This window comes from Podarcis erhardii (genome assembly GCF_964252035.2).
Source record: "Podarcis erhardii genome assembly, chromosome: 2".
NCBI lineage: Eukaryota > Metazoa > Chordata > Lepidosauria > Squamata > Lacertidae > Podarcis > Podarcis erhardii.
This window is the reverse complement of record NC_138498.1, coordinates 72778083-72797171: the sequence shown is the minus strand read 5'-3', so window position 1 is coordinate 72797171 and position 19089 is coordinate 72778083. Positions and strand designations below refer to the sequence as shown.

The window sequence follows — 19089 nt, the reverse complement described above, 5'->3', positions numbered from 1 at the left end:
AGGCTTATTTGGATTCGTGATTATTATTAACAACAGCAACTGAAAATGAACATCAAATATTTATTTTTCTTATTCTTTTCAGTGCAGAAAAGCCTTTATCATCAAAAGGAAGGGTAATGGCTGCAGAGGATAGCCATTTAATGCTCCAGAGACCATGTAAAAAAGAAGAAACAAACAAAATTAGCCAAACAATCTTAAGACAGAAAAGTTATTTCTGATGGTGCCATGCCCAAAGTATGGATTCTGAACTATGTGGACATCAACCAGAAGTACAGATATAAATCATGTTCATCAAAGCATTATGGGATGCATTATAGGTCTTGAGTAAAGAGTGTACTCCTTATGAGATGAAAACTTAATAAAGCCTACATTGTGATGATCTTCTCTGCTGAGGATGGGTAGAATAGGAATGCAAAGACTCAGTTCTATTGGTGTAAATTTTGCATGATTTGGTCTAATTAAAGTGCACCAAAAAGTGACGTGTCAGCAAGTTGTGAAAATATAAAAATATGTTTGCCTGTGGAATGCTTTGCAGCTAAAAAACAACACTACAACAAAGTAATTATGAGCTTTATCTTCTGTGTTCAATTTATGCAAGCTGGGGAGTTTAGGATTTGGGGAATGCCCTATGACACCAGATGTTAGACATTTCATACAGGTAAGGACCCAACATCAGCATAACAGCAGAGATATGTCATAATATTACACTAGTGCATTTCCAGTGGAAGAGCCAAAGATGAGCAGTGTTGTTAGCATGGCATTATGACAACAAAAGAGACGGTGTGTGTTAAAACACATCAAACTCAACTAAGAGCAAAATAATACTTCCCACAACCTCCTCAATCTCTGCCCATACCACCATGACAAAGTTTAAGATTCAGATCACCTCTGCACCCAGTTACAGCATATCCACAGCAGTATGAAAACCCCCAACAGGGAAACCTCCCAAAGAAGCTGCCTGGACACTACACTGCACTGACTACCCTTTTTCCATTTTTGATAGCTAATTCAAAAGGATGGCTATTTGCACATAGAAGCAAAAGCTTTCAAATAGCTATCTATGGGGAACATTGCAGCCTCTCAGTTTCTGGGTTCTTCTTGTCTGCATCACAGTGGGTGCTTCTGTGGAAGGTGCTATCGATGTCCATGTGTCTGGCAGGCTGTGATTTCTCTTTGTAATGGAGAAAGGCAGCATTTCACAACTACTTTATCTCCATCCTATATATATGCATTTGCAAAAGTTATTGTCTGGATATTAGTTGGGGACCCAAATATTTGCTTAATGTTTTCACCAGGTCAAGTTCAAGATGTATCTCAACAAGCTAACTGAAACACCGCAGTGATCAAAGAGATAATATTAATATGAAATCAGCATCTTGTCCCTCAACAGAAACAGCTTAAAATCATGAGGTTCTATGCAATGTCTTTCTCTGAAAACATGTAGTAGACAAGGCATAATTTTTCAGAATAATACATGGGGGAGGGAACCCCCTCCATGTCCTAAAATTAAGAAAAATTACTTGGTATTGTGTTTCCTGTTGCTAAAGATGCCATTTCAAATGCACAAGTAGCTTCACTTTGATCCATAGTGATTTTATATGGAATGCTTAGTCACTTCAGCGCTGTTAATTGCATTCACTTATTCCACTCATAATGGCTCCCTTGTGTGCAGTGCATCTGCTGCATGCATAACAGCTGAAATTCTTCTCTTGTTCTTTTATTTTTAGCTCTGAAATGCAGAAGCTAAACTGTATTTTACCAAGAGGATGATTCTCTATAATGAGGGCTTTTTAAGTCTGCTGGATGATGGGCTATAGGAGGGGTGGAGAAACATAATGATGTTTGTGTCCCCAACATTAATATTAACATGCCCTTTCCAACCTCAAGATTTCATTTTACAACCATATATTTCTCTCATACATATCTGACTTCATATGACACCTTCTGGCACACCACATACTGAGGTATTCAGTACCAATGACCACAGAATGCTTCTGGACTAGCTTACAGTAGTTCCACTCTTGCCTGATGGGCCAGAGGATGGTTCTGGCAGAATATTGCTCCGCACATGGCATGGCATTCTGCAAGGCTCACTTTGGACCCTCTTGCATTTTAACCGCAGGAAAAGTGTGCAATTAATAGAGAGTACTACATGAACCTGAGGGAAAAAAGAGAGGCCTGAGAAAATGGATTGTGGGACTACGGACTGGGGAGTTAGGTAGCCTATTTTTTTCTGAGTCTAGGCCCTGAGGAGTCTCCAATCCAATCCCTTTAATAGTTAGATGGATAATTTTCCACCAGTCTTTACTGCAGCATTGTGAGCTGGCAATCCCAAGGAAGCAGTGAAAAGGCAATGGGACAGTGTGTTTATATGTTCACTTTAACCAATAAGCCAGCTCTTTGACTGTGATGTGTGAAGCATATGGAACTACAGAAGGGAAGCCACATCCACCTCATAAGATATGGTCTGCCTCACAAGGAAACACACTGGACTGTAGGATGTTGATCCAGTACAGATACTCTCCTCCTGTTTGTCTTCCTTTACAATCTGTTTGTATCTGTTTCCCCTCCACGCAGGGCTTGCCGTACTCTTTTCAGTTTTCTCATACTGAAAAGGCAGCAGTGGACTGGATGCCTGTCATGTTTATTTATGGATATGTATAGGCTTATGCCTTTTGATACGGGGCTTCTGTTCTTTCTTTCATACTCCTGTGATTTAGAAATGGTACACTGAGCATTTTAACTATCCAGATAAATAGATAAAGAGTAGGGCTGTAGCCATGCTTGGATGTCCCTGAGATTCTGTGGCAAATCTGTTGAGAACATAACACAAGCCATTTCCTGCCATCACATTGTCATGTGGGAAGGTAAACGCACAGTTAAAATGATGAGAGCGTCATTTTGAAAATCCTGCTGCATTCATTCTCCTCGGGGACTATATAATTAATGTAACAGGCTTTTTCCTTTATTCAGGTCAGGCTCAGCTCAAATATCCCAATGCAGCTAAAGGGGTGGGGGTGGAAATAGGAAGAAGACAGGTAACTAGATGGAAGCGTACATTAAGCAAGTGAAGTAACTACACAGGAAACAACATGTTGATGGAATATACCCTAAAACCACCATTGTCACCATGTGATACCTTCAGATGTTTGACTGCCCATCTATTTTTTTTTCCCTTAATATTTTTTAACAAACCAACTGGACTTCCCCACATCCTCCAAACCCTGCATTCTTTGTAGTACAAACATCAGCAATTTGTTACCTTGTTTCATAACTTACTGTATCTTTCGATTTATCATGTTTCTAGATTCACAATGTTATGTCCCAATTCTTATGTATTTAAATTAAACATAATAAAGTTATTTCATAATTCCACCTCTTATTTCTTGTACCTTAGTTTTCATTTCACCTAATCAAGTTGCTGAAGCTAGAGTTTCCTAAATCGTGCATTTTCTTAACATTCATACAGCTTATAATGTTTTTGCAAATAGTCCTTAAAATTTTTCCAGTCCTCTTCCATTGTTTCTTCTCCCAAGTCTCGGATTCTGCCAGTCATTTCAGCCAGTTCCATATAGTCCATCAACTGCGTCTGCCATTCCTCCAGCGTGGGTAAATCTTGTGTCTTCCAATACTTTGCGATAAGAATTCTTGCTGCTGTAGTAGCGTACATAAAGAGATTTCTATCCTTCTTTAACACTTTCTGGTCCACAATGCCCAGAAGAAAGGCCTCCGGTTTCTTGGGAAAGGTATACCTAAATACCTTTTTTAACTCATTGTAAATCACCTCCCAGAAGGCCTTCACTTTTGGACAAGTCCACCAGAGGTGAAAGAATGTCCCTTCCGCCTCCTTACATTTCCAGCATTTATTGTCAGACAGGTGATATATCTTAGCAAGCTTGACTGGGGTCATGTACCACCGGTATACCATTTTCATAATGTTTTCCTTCAAGGCATTGCATGCCGTGAATTTTGTTCCGGTGTTCCATAACCTTTCCCAGTCCTCAAACATGATGTTATGCCCAATATCCTGTGCCCATTTTATCATGGCAGATTTAACTGTCTCCTGTGTATTCCATTTAAGCAGCAAGTTATACATTCTCGAAAGTATCTTAGTTTTTGGTTCTAGCAATTCCATCTCTAGTTTCGATTTTTCCACCTGGAACCCAACCTTTTTGTCCATTTTAAAAACCTCTTGAATTTGAGCATAATGTAGCCAATCTCGCACCTTATTTTTTAATTTTTCCAAGCTCTGCAACCTCCAATTGTCTCCAGTTTTTTCAATTATTTCCCAATATTTCGGCCAGTAGGCCTCCATATTAAGTCTTTTTCGGGCCTTAGCCTCCACCGGTGATAGCCACCTCGGGGTCTTACCCTCTAATAAGTCTTTGTATTTTGTCCAGACCATAAATATTGCTCTTCTGACAATATGGTTTTTAAACAATCTATGAACTTTAACCTTGTCGTACCACAAATATGCATGCCAACCAAAAGCATTGTCAAACCCTTCCAGATCCAGGACATCAGTGTTCTCCAACAAAAACCAATCTTTCAACCAGCAGAAGGCTGCAGATTCATAATACAACCTCAAGTCCGGCAGGGCAAACCCCCCTCTTTCTTTCGAATCAGTTAATATTTTAAACTTTATTCGGGGCTTTTTGCCCTGCCAGACAAACTTAGAAATATCCTTCTGCCACTTTCCAAAACATTCCACTTTGTCCACGATCTGTAGGGCCTGGAACAGAAATAACATTTTCGGCAATACATTCATTTTTATAGCTGCAATTCGACCCAACAAGGAAAGTTTCAATCTTGACCAAATTTCCAAATCTCTTTTGATTTCCGACCAACATTTTTCATAGTTATCTTTAAACAAATTCAAATTTTTGGAGGTCAAATGAACCCCTAGGTATTTCACTTTTTAAACCACATTTAGTTCTGTCTCTTTCTGAAACTCCTCTGTTTCTGTAGGTGTCAAATTTTTAGCCAAAACCTTAGTTTTTTGCTTGTTCAACTTAAATCCCGCCACCCGACCAAATTCATAAATCAGTTCTAAAACTCTTTTTGTACTAGATACTGGCTCCTGTAATGTTAAAACCAAATCATCTGCAAATGCTTTCAGTTTATATTGTTTCACTCCGACCTGGATTCCTTGTACCAACCGGTCCTCCCTAATCATGTTCAAAAGCACCTCCAGGACTGAAATGAATAAAAGGGGGGATAAGGGGCACCCCTGTCGTGACCCTTTTTCAATTTTAAATTCCTCTGTCACCACATTGTTCACTATCAGTTTAGCTTTTTGCTCTGAATAAATTGCTTCTATTCCATTTTCAAACCCCCGTCCCACTCCCATCCCTTCCAAGTTTTTCTTCATAAACATCCAGGATATGTTGTCAAAGGCTTTCTCCGCATCAATAAAAATTAACACCGCTCTCGTATTGATATTTGTTTGTAAAAGTTCCAAGATGTCAATGATGTTTCTGGTGTTGTCAAACAAATGCCTACCAGGGAGAAAGCCCGCCTGGTCTTTGTGAATCACTCCATTAAGTACTTTTTTAAACCTACTTGCCAGAATATCCGCAAAAATTTTATAATCCACATTTAGGAGTGAGATGGGACGGTAGTTCTTAAGTTGAGTCTTTTCAGTCTCTAATTTGGGTATCAATGTGATGAAAGCTTCTTTCCATGTTTCCGGTGCCTTCTTCCCCTCCATGATCTGGTTACAAACCTCCATCAAAGGTTGTATCAGATAATCTTTCAAAGTCTTATAATATTTGGAGGTGAGTCCATCAGGGCCTGGAGATTTGCCTAATTGCAAATTCTGGATGGCACCTTCAATTTCCTGTTGTGTTATTTTGCAGTTCAGGATTGTTCTCATTTCCTGAGGTAGTTTTGGTAATCCATTGATTTTTAAAAATTGATCCACCTCAAACTCTTTCTGTGGCCCCTGTGCATAAAGTTCTTTAAAGTATCTCTGGAAACACTTTCTAATTTCTTCTGGTTTCTGAACAATTCCCCCTTCAATCTCTAGGTTTGTAACTGTGTTTAATTTTTGTCTCTTTTTTAACTGCCATGCTAGCAGTTTCCCACATTTATTTGCTGATTCAAATGATCTTTGCTTCATTTGTTTAATTTTCCATTCAACCTCTTGATTTATCAATTTCGAATATTGTGCTTGATGAAATTTCACTTCTCTCAGCACCTCCTTCGACTTTGGCCTAGATCTTAATTTTTTCTCTCCTTCTCTTATTTTCTCCAATATCTTATCCTTCTTTTCATTCCAGAGTCTTTTCTTAATCGTATTTTGTTGTATCAGAAACCCTCTCATAACTGCTTTACTTGCGTCCCTGATTGTTCTTTTTTCCACCGTGGTATTTAAATTTATCTCAAAATAATCTTTTAAAGTTTTTTGGGCCTTCTTCACAATCTCCTGATCTCTTAATAAGGTGTCATTCATTTTCCATCTAAAAGAACCGATTAAATTGAGTCTCAATTCCACTTTCAAGGCATTATGGTCGGAGCAGGTTCTTGGGCAGATTTCCACTTTTCTAGTCTTAGGTGCCAGTCCTCTAGTTGTCCATATTTGGTCGATTCGTGTCCATGACAGGTGAGCCTCGGAAAAAAAGGTTCCTTCTTTACCTAAGGGGTTCTTTGTCCTCCATATGTCAATCAAATCCATATTGTCAGTTAGTTCAAAAATGGTTTTAGGTAGCCTGCCGTCTTTTGTTATATTTTGATTTTGTGACTTGTCCATGTTTGTAGATACAACCCCGTTCATATCTCCCATCATAATGATGTTGGTATAGTCCAAATAGTCCAGCATAGTCTCATGCAGCTTCTTAAAAAATTCTGATTTCCCATCGTTTGGTGCGTATATTCCTAATATCAAAAATTTTTCTCCTTGTGTCTGAATTTCAATCGCCAAAATTCTTCCTTGTTCATCTTTGAATAAAAATTTCGGTGACAGGCTCTCCTTTGCATATATCACCACTCCTCTTTTCTTAACTCTGTCCGATGAAATAAATTCCTGGCCTAATCTTTTATTAATTAACACCTTTCTATGGAGCCTAGTCACATGAGTTTCTTGCAAACAAATAATGTCCAATTGTTCCTTTTTCAAAATGTGAAATACTTTTCTTCTTTTTTCCGGGGAATTTCCACCATTTATATTCCAACTAAGTAGCTGCAGAGACATCCTGGATTAATTCGTTGATCCTACAATGGGGTATCTTCTTTTTCCTCTGATCCCAGAGGTGGAAGTGTTGGTCCAGCTCCAGGTAGTGTTGGTCCAGGTAATGGTGGCGGCCAAGATGCTGTTGCTCCTTTTTGAAGGTCTTCCCCGTGGTCGTGCAGGAACTTTTGCTGGTCTTCTGTTGTTTTAATTCTAACTTTCTTTCCTTTGTAGGTAAAAGATAGTCCTTGTGGGAACTCCCACCTATAAGGAATTGCGTTGTATCTCAACAATTTAGTCAGTTCTATATAGGTGGCTCTAAGGTCCAATAACTGTTTTGGTATATCTCTGTAAATTTCAGCCTTTTTGCCTTGTATCTCAAGAGATTTTCTAAAATGCAGGCCTAGTATCTTGTCTCTTTCTTCCCTTGATCTCAGAATAATCAAACAATCTCTGGACTTGTCTTTCTTTACCAATCTACCCAGTCTGAATGCAGTTACAATTTTAAAGTCCTTATCTTCTTCTATGCCCCAGAACTTAGAAAATTCAGATGTCAAATAACCACTCAAATCTTCTTGTTCAAGTTCTGGAATAGCTCTCAGCCTGAGATTGTTCTCCCGATTTTTCAATTCAACCATTGACAGGTAGGCTTGTTGTTCACCTATCTGTTTTTGCAAAGACTTCACTTCTCCCTTGATCTCATCAACCTTCTTATTAGCTTGCTCTGCTTTTTGATTGGCTTCCTCAGCTAGTTTGTGGTTTTCAGCCGTTGCTCCTTGCAGATTTTCAATTGCCTGAGTATGCTGGGAAACCTGATCAGTTAATTTGCTAATCGAGGATGTAGCTTGGTCAATTTTTGTTGATTGGTTATCCACCTTTTGATTTAAAATTGCCAGTTGCTCCAAAATTTGTTTCAAAACTCCTTCAGATCCTCCTGTTGCCATATCTTCTGCTGCAGGCTGTTCAACTTTCCCCCTCTGTGCTTCCAGCACAGCTGGGACCGATGATCTACGTTGATGAGTCAAAGTTGTTTGAACAAGTTGTACAGTTTGTTTTGCTTTCGCTTTAGCTGCTCTTGTTCTCCCTGAGCCACTCATTCCACACCTGCCTCTGTTCAAGGTCAAATTGTCTATTATTCCATGGGAAAGACAAGTTCAGAGTAAAAAAACAATTAAACAACAGAAAGTCAAAATAAAATGTAGTTCCCAGGCCTCTATAACTCCGCAATCCTCTAGGGGGAGTGCCTCAGAAGTTCAGAAGAAAGAAAGAACTTTTTCCACCATTAAAAGTTCCTGTAATCCCAATACTGAATCCTTATAGTTCCAATACAAAAGGAAGGTTCTCCAGAGCTCTCTTTTTTAAAAAAAAAATCACAAAGTTTCAAAAAAGGTGCCAGCAACAGTGTTCAGGCAACAATGTTCCAATGTAGCAGTTTAAATTCTAGTAACAGTTTCTGCAGTTTGACAGTTCTCTTACGCCCGACAGCCCGACGGCTTGGTCCTTTAGTCCTTTTTTAATCCTTACAATCCATAAATGAGAGGAAAGTTCCAATTGCAAATCCAAGAAATTTAAAAAAAATTCCACTTTTTCCCTTAAAAAAGGGAAAACTGCTACAACCCAGCAAGTCTAGTGTGGCTTGACTTCATTTTTCTTTTTTGCAAACATACTTATGAACGATCTTGCACAAAATAAAGAATCCTTTTAAACAACAGCTGAGTTTAAAATAAATAGGATAAAACTAAAACCAGCCATAGTCATGAGGACCCCCTTCTATAACACATGTGACCAATTATACAGAATAACAAACATTAAACATGACTGTACAAAGAGAGAAATGCCTCAATTCTAAACTACTCAAAGAAAGGAAGTTAAGCACAAGTTAAAAATGACTACGTAAGCTCAGAACTCAAAGGACTTCTCCCTGGAGAAGGGCCATAGTTTGGTGTATAGCATTTATTTTGAATACAGAAGGTCCCAGGTGCAATCTTTAGCATCTCCAGTTAGGGCATCTGAAACCCTGGACAGCTGCTGCCAGACACTGTAGAAAATATTGAGCTAGATGGACCAGTGGTCTGATTCAGTATAAGGCACCTTCCTAGGTTCCCTCCTCGCATCTGGAGAGGAGAGTCTATGAGAAAAACAAGCAGCACAGACAGAGAAATGAGCTTGTTTCCCTTGGGCTTTAGCCATACACACTTGGCAGGTAAGCTTATGTGCTACTATTACTTTTCCAGACCGTGTTCAGTAGCATTTCATAGCTTCCTTTACTTTGTGTTAGGAGTGCCAGCTATTATTTCAAATATATATAGACCATTCTCCCCTACCACAAGATAGTACCTAACAATAGAGTGTACAATGTAAAAATAATGAAGTATAAAAGTAAAAGTACAGCATTGATTAACAACTTAAAATAACCCCAGCTCTATAAACTCTAAAACAATACAAAGGTTACCTGTCATGTTTTGAGTTTTGACTATTGACAATATGTTCTGCTTTCAGACACCTGAAAATTTGGTACATTATTCAAGATCAGGATGTTGTGGACTGTATGTGCTGCACACACAATTCAGGTTTCCAGGTCATCTGGAAGTACAGTGGTACCGCAGGTTAGTACTTAATTCATTCCAGAGGTCTGTTCTTAACCTGAAACTGTTCTTAACCTGAAGCACCACTTTAGCTAATGGGGCCTCCTGCTGCTGTGACGCCGCCGGAGCCCAATTTCTGTTCTTATCCTGAAGCAAAGTTCTTAACCTGAAGCACTATTTCTGGGTTAGCGGAGTCTGTAACCTGAAGCGTATGTAACCTGAAGCGTATGTAACCCGAGGTACCACTGTATATTACTGAGTCTGATAGACTGGCTCTGTGCGGAAATCAATCCCAAGTCTCAAAAATGATGCATCCTTCTTACTAGTGGAGAATAGGTTAAAAACAGTTTGGTAGAAATGACCCCGGGCTCCTTCAGGAAGAGCGGGTTATAAATTCAATTAATGCTAATAATAACAGCTGCACATCACTGAAAGGTCACAAGTTCAAATAAATAGGTTGGGGAAAACCCAAAGCTGACTGGAGGGGGAACATAGGGAGAGGAGAGGATGGGGAAGTTATGCTGTGCGCCTAAAAGTTGTTGCATTACCATAGATATTTAGCTGGATACCACCCTTGCTCCCAAAATTTGCCAATGAATTTCAAAATTACAATTTGGCAATAAAATCTGAAAATCGCCTGTTTTGATGGGTACATCATGTTGATATAAAATGACCTAAGTTCTACTGCAAGCTGCCAATTTCAGTCAAAGACTAACTGCTAGGTGTTAGATACAGTTCAAAAGTAACTACTACTGTATGGTAGCTGTCACATACTGGCAAATGTTGGTTTGCTACGACAAAATGTTTGGATGTCAAACATTGGTGCTGAACATCAAACAGGCACCAAATAGTCACTTATCCAAAGAACATTATTCATCAAAATCCACAGAAGAAAAGTTTGAGAAGTTTTGACTACAAATTCATTTCAGCTCTAAGATTTGTATTACTATGATCACACAAACGCAGCCCACCTTGTCGGTGACACATCAGAAAATGAAAGCTATGATTCATTCAAGAAGGGGAAATAGAAACTTCATACAGCTGAGTAATTTGTTGCTGCACTGCGTATACGTATCTTTGTAAATTCACCTAGAAAATCCAGGACTCCATGTCATTTTAATGTAGCAAGCCACATAATGCCTATGATCCATCTACTGAAGTCATGGTTTCGTGGTGACAGTTGTACAAGTTGCTTGTCCCAGGCACTGATAAAGCATAGAGAATGCCATTAAACATGTAGCATAGTTCACCCTGTGGTTTGTCTAGCTCCCAGTTCCCCAAGAAAATAGAATACAGGAAAGTTCAAGCCTAAAGTTCCATAACTGCAGTTCTCTATACTTCAGAATGGGCAGTCAGTCATACATACTCAGTCCCTTTGAAAGTTAGTGGCTTCCAAACAATGATCTGTGCACAAGTGGAACAAGAGGCAATTTGGGCAAGGCGAAATATAACATGTAATGGTGAAATATAACATGTAACAGTGAAAATAGCATACAAAAATAAATTAGGGTAAACTGGTTTGCAAAAAATGTCTATATTAGGGGAAATTGCATTAAAATATGTATATTATATTAAAGTCACAATAAAATGCTGATGAACTTTCATAAGGATTTTTTATGCAAACTGATGTGGAAAAGGGGAGGACTGAACTTTAAGACTGGAGAAATGGAAACTGAGAGAAACTGAAACTAACATATTTGCTGGACCTTATTTGGGGAACCCCCTAGAACAGATTTAGGGGGAGGAGAGGATGCAGATACAGATTTGGCACTTGAGTGGAAACTTGTGGTACCTGCTCATTGATAGACATGCCTCAAAGATATTAAGCTGCTTTCCCTTCAGTTAGCTATGAAACTAAGACTTGCCAAGCCAATCAGTCAAATTAGTATAACCGGAATTGTTGTCAAAAAGAGCGCCAAATCATTAAGATGACACTATAAAGAAACATACTACACTGCTGTGTCATAAAATGCATTGGGAATGCTCAAGTATTCAAGCAAAGATCATACAGAGAATGCTGCTTACCTGAAGTGGTGAGAGTGTGTCCCATTTATTCTTTGTTTTTGAATTTTTGCGTATTTGTAATATTTGCAGTCTACCTTTCCATGCACCATGGGTACACATAGTGACTTACAAGAGAGGTAAACACATGATGCACCATAATACCATATAAAAGCCAATACACATAAGAAAGGCATCAGCTAAAAGCTACACATTTCTGACAGTATTACTAGAAATTCCTACTGCAAACCAGCACCTAGGGTGAAAGGAAAGCTCTCCTTACACACGAGCTGTTGTCAAGTGTAATGGCCAGCTGGAATGGAAAGAGCTGAGGGACAGGAGAAACCAAAGGCAGCTAGTTTTTCAGCAAAGCCAATGGAGTAAGCCCTATTTCCCAAGCTTTCTCTGTGCTGCAGCTGGGAGAAATGCTGCTAGAAGAGAGTTGAGGGAGAGAGCAAGCAAAATGGAGCTGATCGAAGCCAATGGAGATGGCCATGCTTCTATCACCCTCTACTGCTTATAGAGTTTATCTTCTTAATACATTTACGTGGTTTATAAATCCATCCTTCACGCAATGGTCTGAGGGTCCAAAGGCCTAGGCAAAGAGGTGGTCTTCAGCTGTCGAGTAAACTCTTGTGGTTTCACCCCTTCAAGAGTTTTCTTGCTGATGGTGACCCACTGCCCAGAGCAGGATCTCCTTTTATGGCTAAACATTGTTATAGTATGGAGGACACATGCTGGCAGCAGGTCAGCTTTTGCAGATGCTTTTAATAAATTATTTGAAAAGATTAATAAATGGCCTAATCAGAGAGGTTAATATGAAGAATGGCTTTCAATATTAATCCAGTTCATCTAGGAATCTGCCCTAATGTATTTTTCCATTCTGGCACAAGTGATTCAATGCTGCAATGAATATTTCAATCACATTTACTTTCTGAAACCTTTATTACTGTGCTATATCATAAATACGATATTTCTAGGTCAAGTTCCTGCCTGTACTATCAGGCTCCATCAATAAGCAATCAAAATACCTGCTCGCAGTTCATAAAGCATTTTCACAATAATATACCAAGCATAACTCAGAACCTCAAGAAATATTTCAGCATTCAGATTATTGGTGCGCTTGCTGAATAACCAGCTGTTGTCAGAGCTTGCCCTCCCATTAAGCAAACTGGATCAGTTGTCTCACTTGGAGATATAGGCGGTCAGCAAATTGGTGCACCCCTGTATCCGCCATATGCATCTGCTAGCCAGCTCTGCTACTATTCCTGCCACCACATCTGGCAAGGCGCTTCCCCTCCCTACATCATCCTAGGAAGGGACAAGGGGGTCCTCAGTCCAAGTGAGCCATTCTGTGTGCGGTGGCTGTGTGTCACTGCCAAGGCTTGCTGCTAAAACAGCTGCCTAAATCGGAGTCTGTGTGGAGCTTAATGTTACTATAACTTTAAACTTCTAAAAAATGTTTAGGAGCAATTTTGGTCACTGCAGCAAACCACCTCTGAGAGGTAGGTAGGTAGGTAGGTAGGTAGGAGATGGAGGCAGAAAACCTCACCACCATAAAAGAAAAGTAGGAGGGAAGGAGTGCAAGAGGGGCAGCAGCAGCTGCTGCAGAGGCTCAGGTGGCACAATCCCTTGCACTGGCCCTGACTGCTTCCCTCAGGAAATATGCATCAATAGATGCATTTGTGGATGAAGATACAAAGTTGTTATAGTATGTGTTCTACATGTAGAACCTGGGTGCTGATTTCTGAAATTTAGCATCAGCCATAAAAGCTGTTCACTTCTTTATTTATATTCTGATTTCCCCCACATATTTGAAAGTTGCTTTTCCTTAATCAACTCCTGTTATTTCTTATCATCTGAATGATAATAAGGTCATCCCTCTCAGGTGTTAAGATTGGCAAGGGAGGCCCTCTTGGTAGTTCCAGTTTCCTCAGAATTTTAGCAGACGCCAGTCCAGGAGTTGGCATTCTCTGTGGCAGCCCCTAAAACTCTGGAGTGCCTTCCCCCACAGTCTCACCGGGCCATAGCTGTCAACTTTTCCCTTTTCTTGTGAGGAATCCTATTCGGAATAAGGGAATTTCCCTTAAAAAAAGGGAAAAGTTGACAGCTATGCACTGGGCACCTTCAGCATATAGGTTTTGCCATATGCACATCTTTACCCTGGCCTTTGAGTCCTGAGATATATATTTTAGAACCAACCCTATTATTTTTACTGTATTAGGTTTTAACTTTTTAAATATTAACTTTATTTTACTTATTGTACCTGCCCAGGAACCTCATGGTGACAGATGAGTAAGAAACACAGTAGATGAGGAGGATAATAATGTCAGTGGGCAGCATTTTCAGTTTCTTTCCCATTATAAAAGTTTTCTGAATCAGTGGATCAAGCTGTGGGAGCTATTTTCAGATACATCATGTTCAAATATATGGCTTAGCAAGATGTGCCTTCATATCCTGTGCAAATCCCATTCATATTCTGTTCCCTATAGGTCAAATTAGTTTCCAAACATGCCTTAGTTTCCTAAAAGTTCTGAAAGGATCACTGACAACTGCCATAAATTGATGGATATGCTAACAATGCATCAAGCATTGCTAAGCCATGCTTCTCTTTGGACTGAAAGATTATCCATATAGCCTCCCATAGATTTTATTTAATTACTTCTGAAAATCCTGTTTGCTGTCACCAAGGAACTAGTGTTTGCACTGTTGACTCAGATAAATCCAGATTAGGATTTCAGAATATTTTACATCATGAGAGATCCACAGAGTCTGTCTCTGTTCCCAGCTCAGCTGTCTCTCCAGACTTTAGGTCTATCACAGACATTGTTTCACTGTGTGCAAGCTTTTTCTCCTGATTGCCTCAGAATCTGCACAGTGTTTTATGGCCTAAAATTCACTTTCAGTACTGGAACATGTAAATTCCACACATGGAAACCTGAAGTCCCATACATGGCAGTAGACCTCCTATAGAAGACTATACCGCTACCAGAAATTTCAATTTCCTTTCCTTTGACACAACCACGAAGATCCTACAACATCCTTCTATTAGCTCTCCCTTAAACTGTGTGCTGTTATGCCGTTTGGGGATTTAGCTGGACTTCATTTGGAGCTCATACTCCACAGCTGTTAAACTGCTGCTGGAGTCAGTTAAGTACATGTCCCCTGTAACGCTGGGGTCCTAGAGTGTTGGCAATAAGGTCTCTTCCCCCCCAGCCCCAAGCTGGGACCACAATTTACTTATGAATTTATTTAGTAGCCTATCCCCTGGGGATCCCAAGGCATATTCCTTCCATGCTGCACCACTTGTGTTCACTATACACTTCAGGTAACGGAGCAATTAACGCTGTTGATGACTCTGACTTTTCAGGAAGATCCATTAGTTCCTGCTGTGTGGTGAAGTTTGTTAGCATGATTATAGCCTTCTCCTGTTGAGAAGAAGCAAGTGCTAATCCTCAGGGAGATGGATGGTACTGCAGGAACTGGGAGTAAAAATAACCCATTGAAATAAAGAGGGTTGCCATAGTGATTGGAAAAATAGAAATGCAGAGATGGACAGGCAGTGGAAAGAAAAGCTACACTTCCTGTAATCAGCCCTGTGCTCTGTGCCATTTTTGTAGCCATACAGTACATGGACTGCCATATGCATACGACTGAACTTGGTCATCACCTGCTGAACCATCTGTATACAGATCTGTCCCACATACTCAAAACTATGCAGCACTGCATGTGATAAACCATTTGGTTCTGGCTTCATTCAATCACACAGCTGATAAGTAACTTTGCTTTAAATCTGGTTGAAAACTGAAAATATCCTGATGAAACACAGCCCACATTTTCTGCCCCACCCCCGAAGTAGCATGGAAAAGATATAGACCAAGATTTTATGCAGAAGAATTGTGTTGCATAACATCCCCCTCCCCAATTTTTCTTTAATAGACTAATATTTTATGGACAGTGTAATATATTTTGTAGTCCAGGAGATTCCCAGAGATTCCATTACAGTGGTATGCCGGGTTACATACGCTTCAGGTTACATACACTTCAGGTTACAGACTCCGCTAACCCAGAAATATTACCTCAGGTTAAGAACTTTTCTTCAGGATGAGAACAGAAATCGTGCGGCGGTGGCACGGCAGCAGCAGGAGGCCCCATTAGCTAAAGTGGTGCTTCAGGTTAAGAACAGTTTCAGGTTAAGAATGGACCTCCGGAACAAATTAAGTACGTAACCAGAGGTACCGCTGTATAAGGATCCTGTGGTACATTGTGTATCAGATAGTCTACTAGGGGTTAAAGGGACTAGAATACAAACAATCTCAGCATCCAGGTTCTACAATGATCTTGATCAAGGGCATGAAAAATCGAATTGAAATAAGGTAGAACTTTTAACCTGCAATAATATACATTTTTACTTTGGAGCAAGTCCCACTGACTCCCCCGCCCCTTTTAAATGGGACTTATTTCTCAGTAAAGATGCAAAGGATTGCACTATTAGAAACTTGTTTACAAAAAAAGGTAAACCAGAAGAAAAACAAAGCCACAAAGGGAGGATTTCAATTGCTTTTCAGGATGTCATTCATTTCATTTAAGAAAAAATTCTATGCATGTCAGGATGGCATATACTAAATACAGCAATTAAAGCAAAATCTAATATGCAGCACAATGGATAAAACCACAGATGTCTTACACTAGCTGCTCAAATGCCAGGACAAATAGAACTACCGGTATTTGCCTGGCACCAAAATGACATTAAAGTTGGTATCAGGAAACCACTCAGGGGATAACAATCTGCAGATGGGCCAACGTGACCAAGGAAGTCTTTCTCCAGTCACTATGTGCATAAATTCAGATAGTTGGAGAGATGATCCAAGGAAGACCATGAAGTTCAGGCATGCTTCACATGGTAGAGTATAGTCTGATGAAGTGGAGAGGGGGGTTTCATTTACAAGAAAAAGACAATGACAACAACAACAACACTTAGGGCCAAATTGCACATGAATAGTCTGTTTAAATAGTATGCTTAGGACAGGGCATGATTCTTTCTAAACGAAAAGCAGTCTCATGGAACCCTAATCCAAATTATCACTGTAGCTGCTTTTTGTTAATAAATATGTGGCCAGTCCCACACACTCTAATAGCGTAACATGGAGTCTGAAGAAGAAGTAGAGTTTGGATTTGATATCCCGCTTTATCGCTACCCTAAGGAGTCTCAAAGCGGCTAACAATCCCCTTTCCCTTCCTCCCCCACAACAAACACTGGGCATAGATAATATCCACAAATATTATTGAAAAGCACTGATTTTTTTACTCACGATTTCCAACAAAAATCCTGGCTATGCCTATGAAAGACTTATTATCCACTTGTCAATAGCGCTCAACAACTTTAGCCTCCTCCCCCCCAAAAAAAACTCAACAAGTTTGACCTCCCTTAAAAAAGCTCAACAACTTTGGCCTTCCCCCCCTCCAATGACACTGCCAGTTGTTTTTTACTGGGAGTAGATTGCGGTCTCTAGAGAGTTGGACGTGCCTGCACTAAGCTATACCAGATCTTATGAACATTTGATCACAGGCGACTGATGAGGTAGGAAGGGTGTATGTGTCATCCAGTGATGACATCTTTGGGAATGTAGCAAGAGGGGAAATCCACATGCTTACAAATGATGCAATGGTCTGATGCCATGATACAAGGTCTGTGTTTCTGAACCTGCCTATTAACCCTGGTAAAATATTATTATAAAAAAACACAAGGGAAGTCTTTCACTTTCCTTTTATTTTGATTGCTCTGCTTTTGGGTCATTTTTGGTGCTTTGTCCTTTTCACCCGTCTGTTCAGGATTCGTTATTCCATTCACCCTGTGAACCTGTTCTCACCATTAGCACTCCTAAAAGAAGTCAACCTCCTCGCTTAACTTCAACCAGAGGATTAGGGCATGCACTTTAGATTTCACATTTGTCAACTGTTGCTAGATTTTGGCTCTGGAGGGCCAGCAAGCCTCACACTAGGACTGTACTCGTATTTCTATCACAGCAGAGGTTAGTCAGCCCTCCCCATAGGCATCACCTTGACAGAAACTTCCTAAGGATATTGTTGCAATTCTATGTGTCACTTATTATTTTTTAACAAGAGTATCAAAATCTCCATCCAGGAAGGAGCACATGAAGGCAATATGTGTGCCAGTCAGAGAGCTATATAAATAGCCAGCCTCGGCCACCCACTTCCTCTTTAATTAAATTTTAAGCTAGAAATATATCAGAGGGTGACCTAAAAAAAGTTAGGTTTCCAGCAAGTTTCCAGGATGCAGTTGAATGTAAGCCTGATCAAGAGAGAAAGCTTCACCAAAGGAGAAAGACAGGAGGAAGTTATCTCATATAGGCTCCACCGTTTCGCTCTGTGTAAAGGTTCACCCTTGGATCCAAACACCAGAGGTCATTATTTCTTGGATCCAAACACCAGAAGTCATTCTATATGTAGATTCGCCTTCTAGTTCACTCTAAGACCATAATAATAATAATAATGATGATGATGATGATGATGATGATGATGCTATATGCCACCCATCTCACTGGGTTGCCCCAGCTGCTCTGGGTGGCTGCCAACAAAGAATAGTAAAAGCTCAATACAACATTACAGTTAGGGGTGAGTAACTAGACACATTACAGTAGGGGTGATGAACTTCTGGCCTGTGGGTCAAACTTATGCTTATCTACATTCCTCACTTTTTTTACAAGATAAACAACCTCTCCAGTCAAGCCATTGCTTTCCTTTCCTCCCATCTGCCCAGCCTCTCCTTGTAGAATAGGATACATAGAAAAGAACACTCTCCAACCAAATCGGTCACCGTAAGGTCTTGCAACGTTTTCTTCCAGTGTATGGCCGCTGCCTGCAGAACAACTTCGGAAGCTGCCCCTTCTCCTCCTGATAAGCAGACTGACGCAGCTGATAGGAGGCCAGATGCATATCGCTGTCCCTACCCACTGGCTGCCCCTGCCCCAGAGGGGAAAAAGGTCCCGTCCCCCCATCCCTAGATGTGCAAGCTTACACTGAGAAGTTTGCATTCAGCCTGCCTCTGCAGTACTCACCATCTAAATGAACCAGAAAAGGTGTGGAAAATCTCCATACTCTCCTGCATGCTTCTGTTTCATATACTCATGGAAGAAAATGCTTTCAGTGCCTAATGGATATGTATTGCATAACCTTAAGGCTCTTTCATGCGACAGGACTACAGAGCGCTTGCCAAAACAAAATGTACCCCCAAGCCAGAAAATAGGTACATGGTGCAGGAAATATAAATAGATACATGAAGGCTTCTCATAAATTAGTGGCTAAGATTGCAAT

General features: G+C 40.1%; 1 protein-coding gene across 4 annotated transcripts in view; it reads right to left on the bottom strand.

The window, feature by feature from the left end:
• BSN (bassoon presynaptic cytomatrix protein) overlaps nucleotides 1–19089 on the bottom strand; it is a 203895-nt gene that overhangs the window by 38532 nt on the left and 146274 nt on the right. The gene's annotated exons all lie outside the window — the stretch shown is intronic.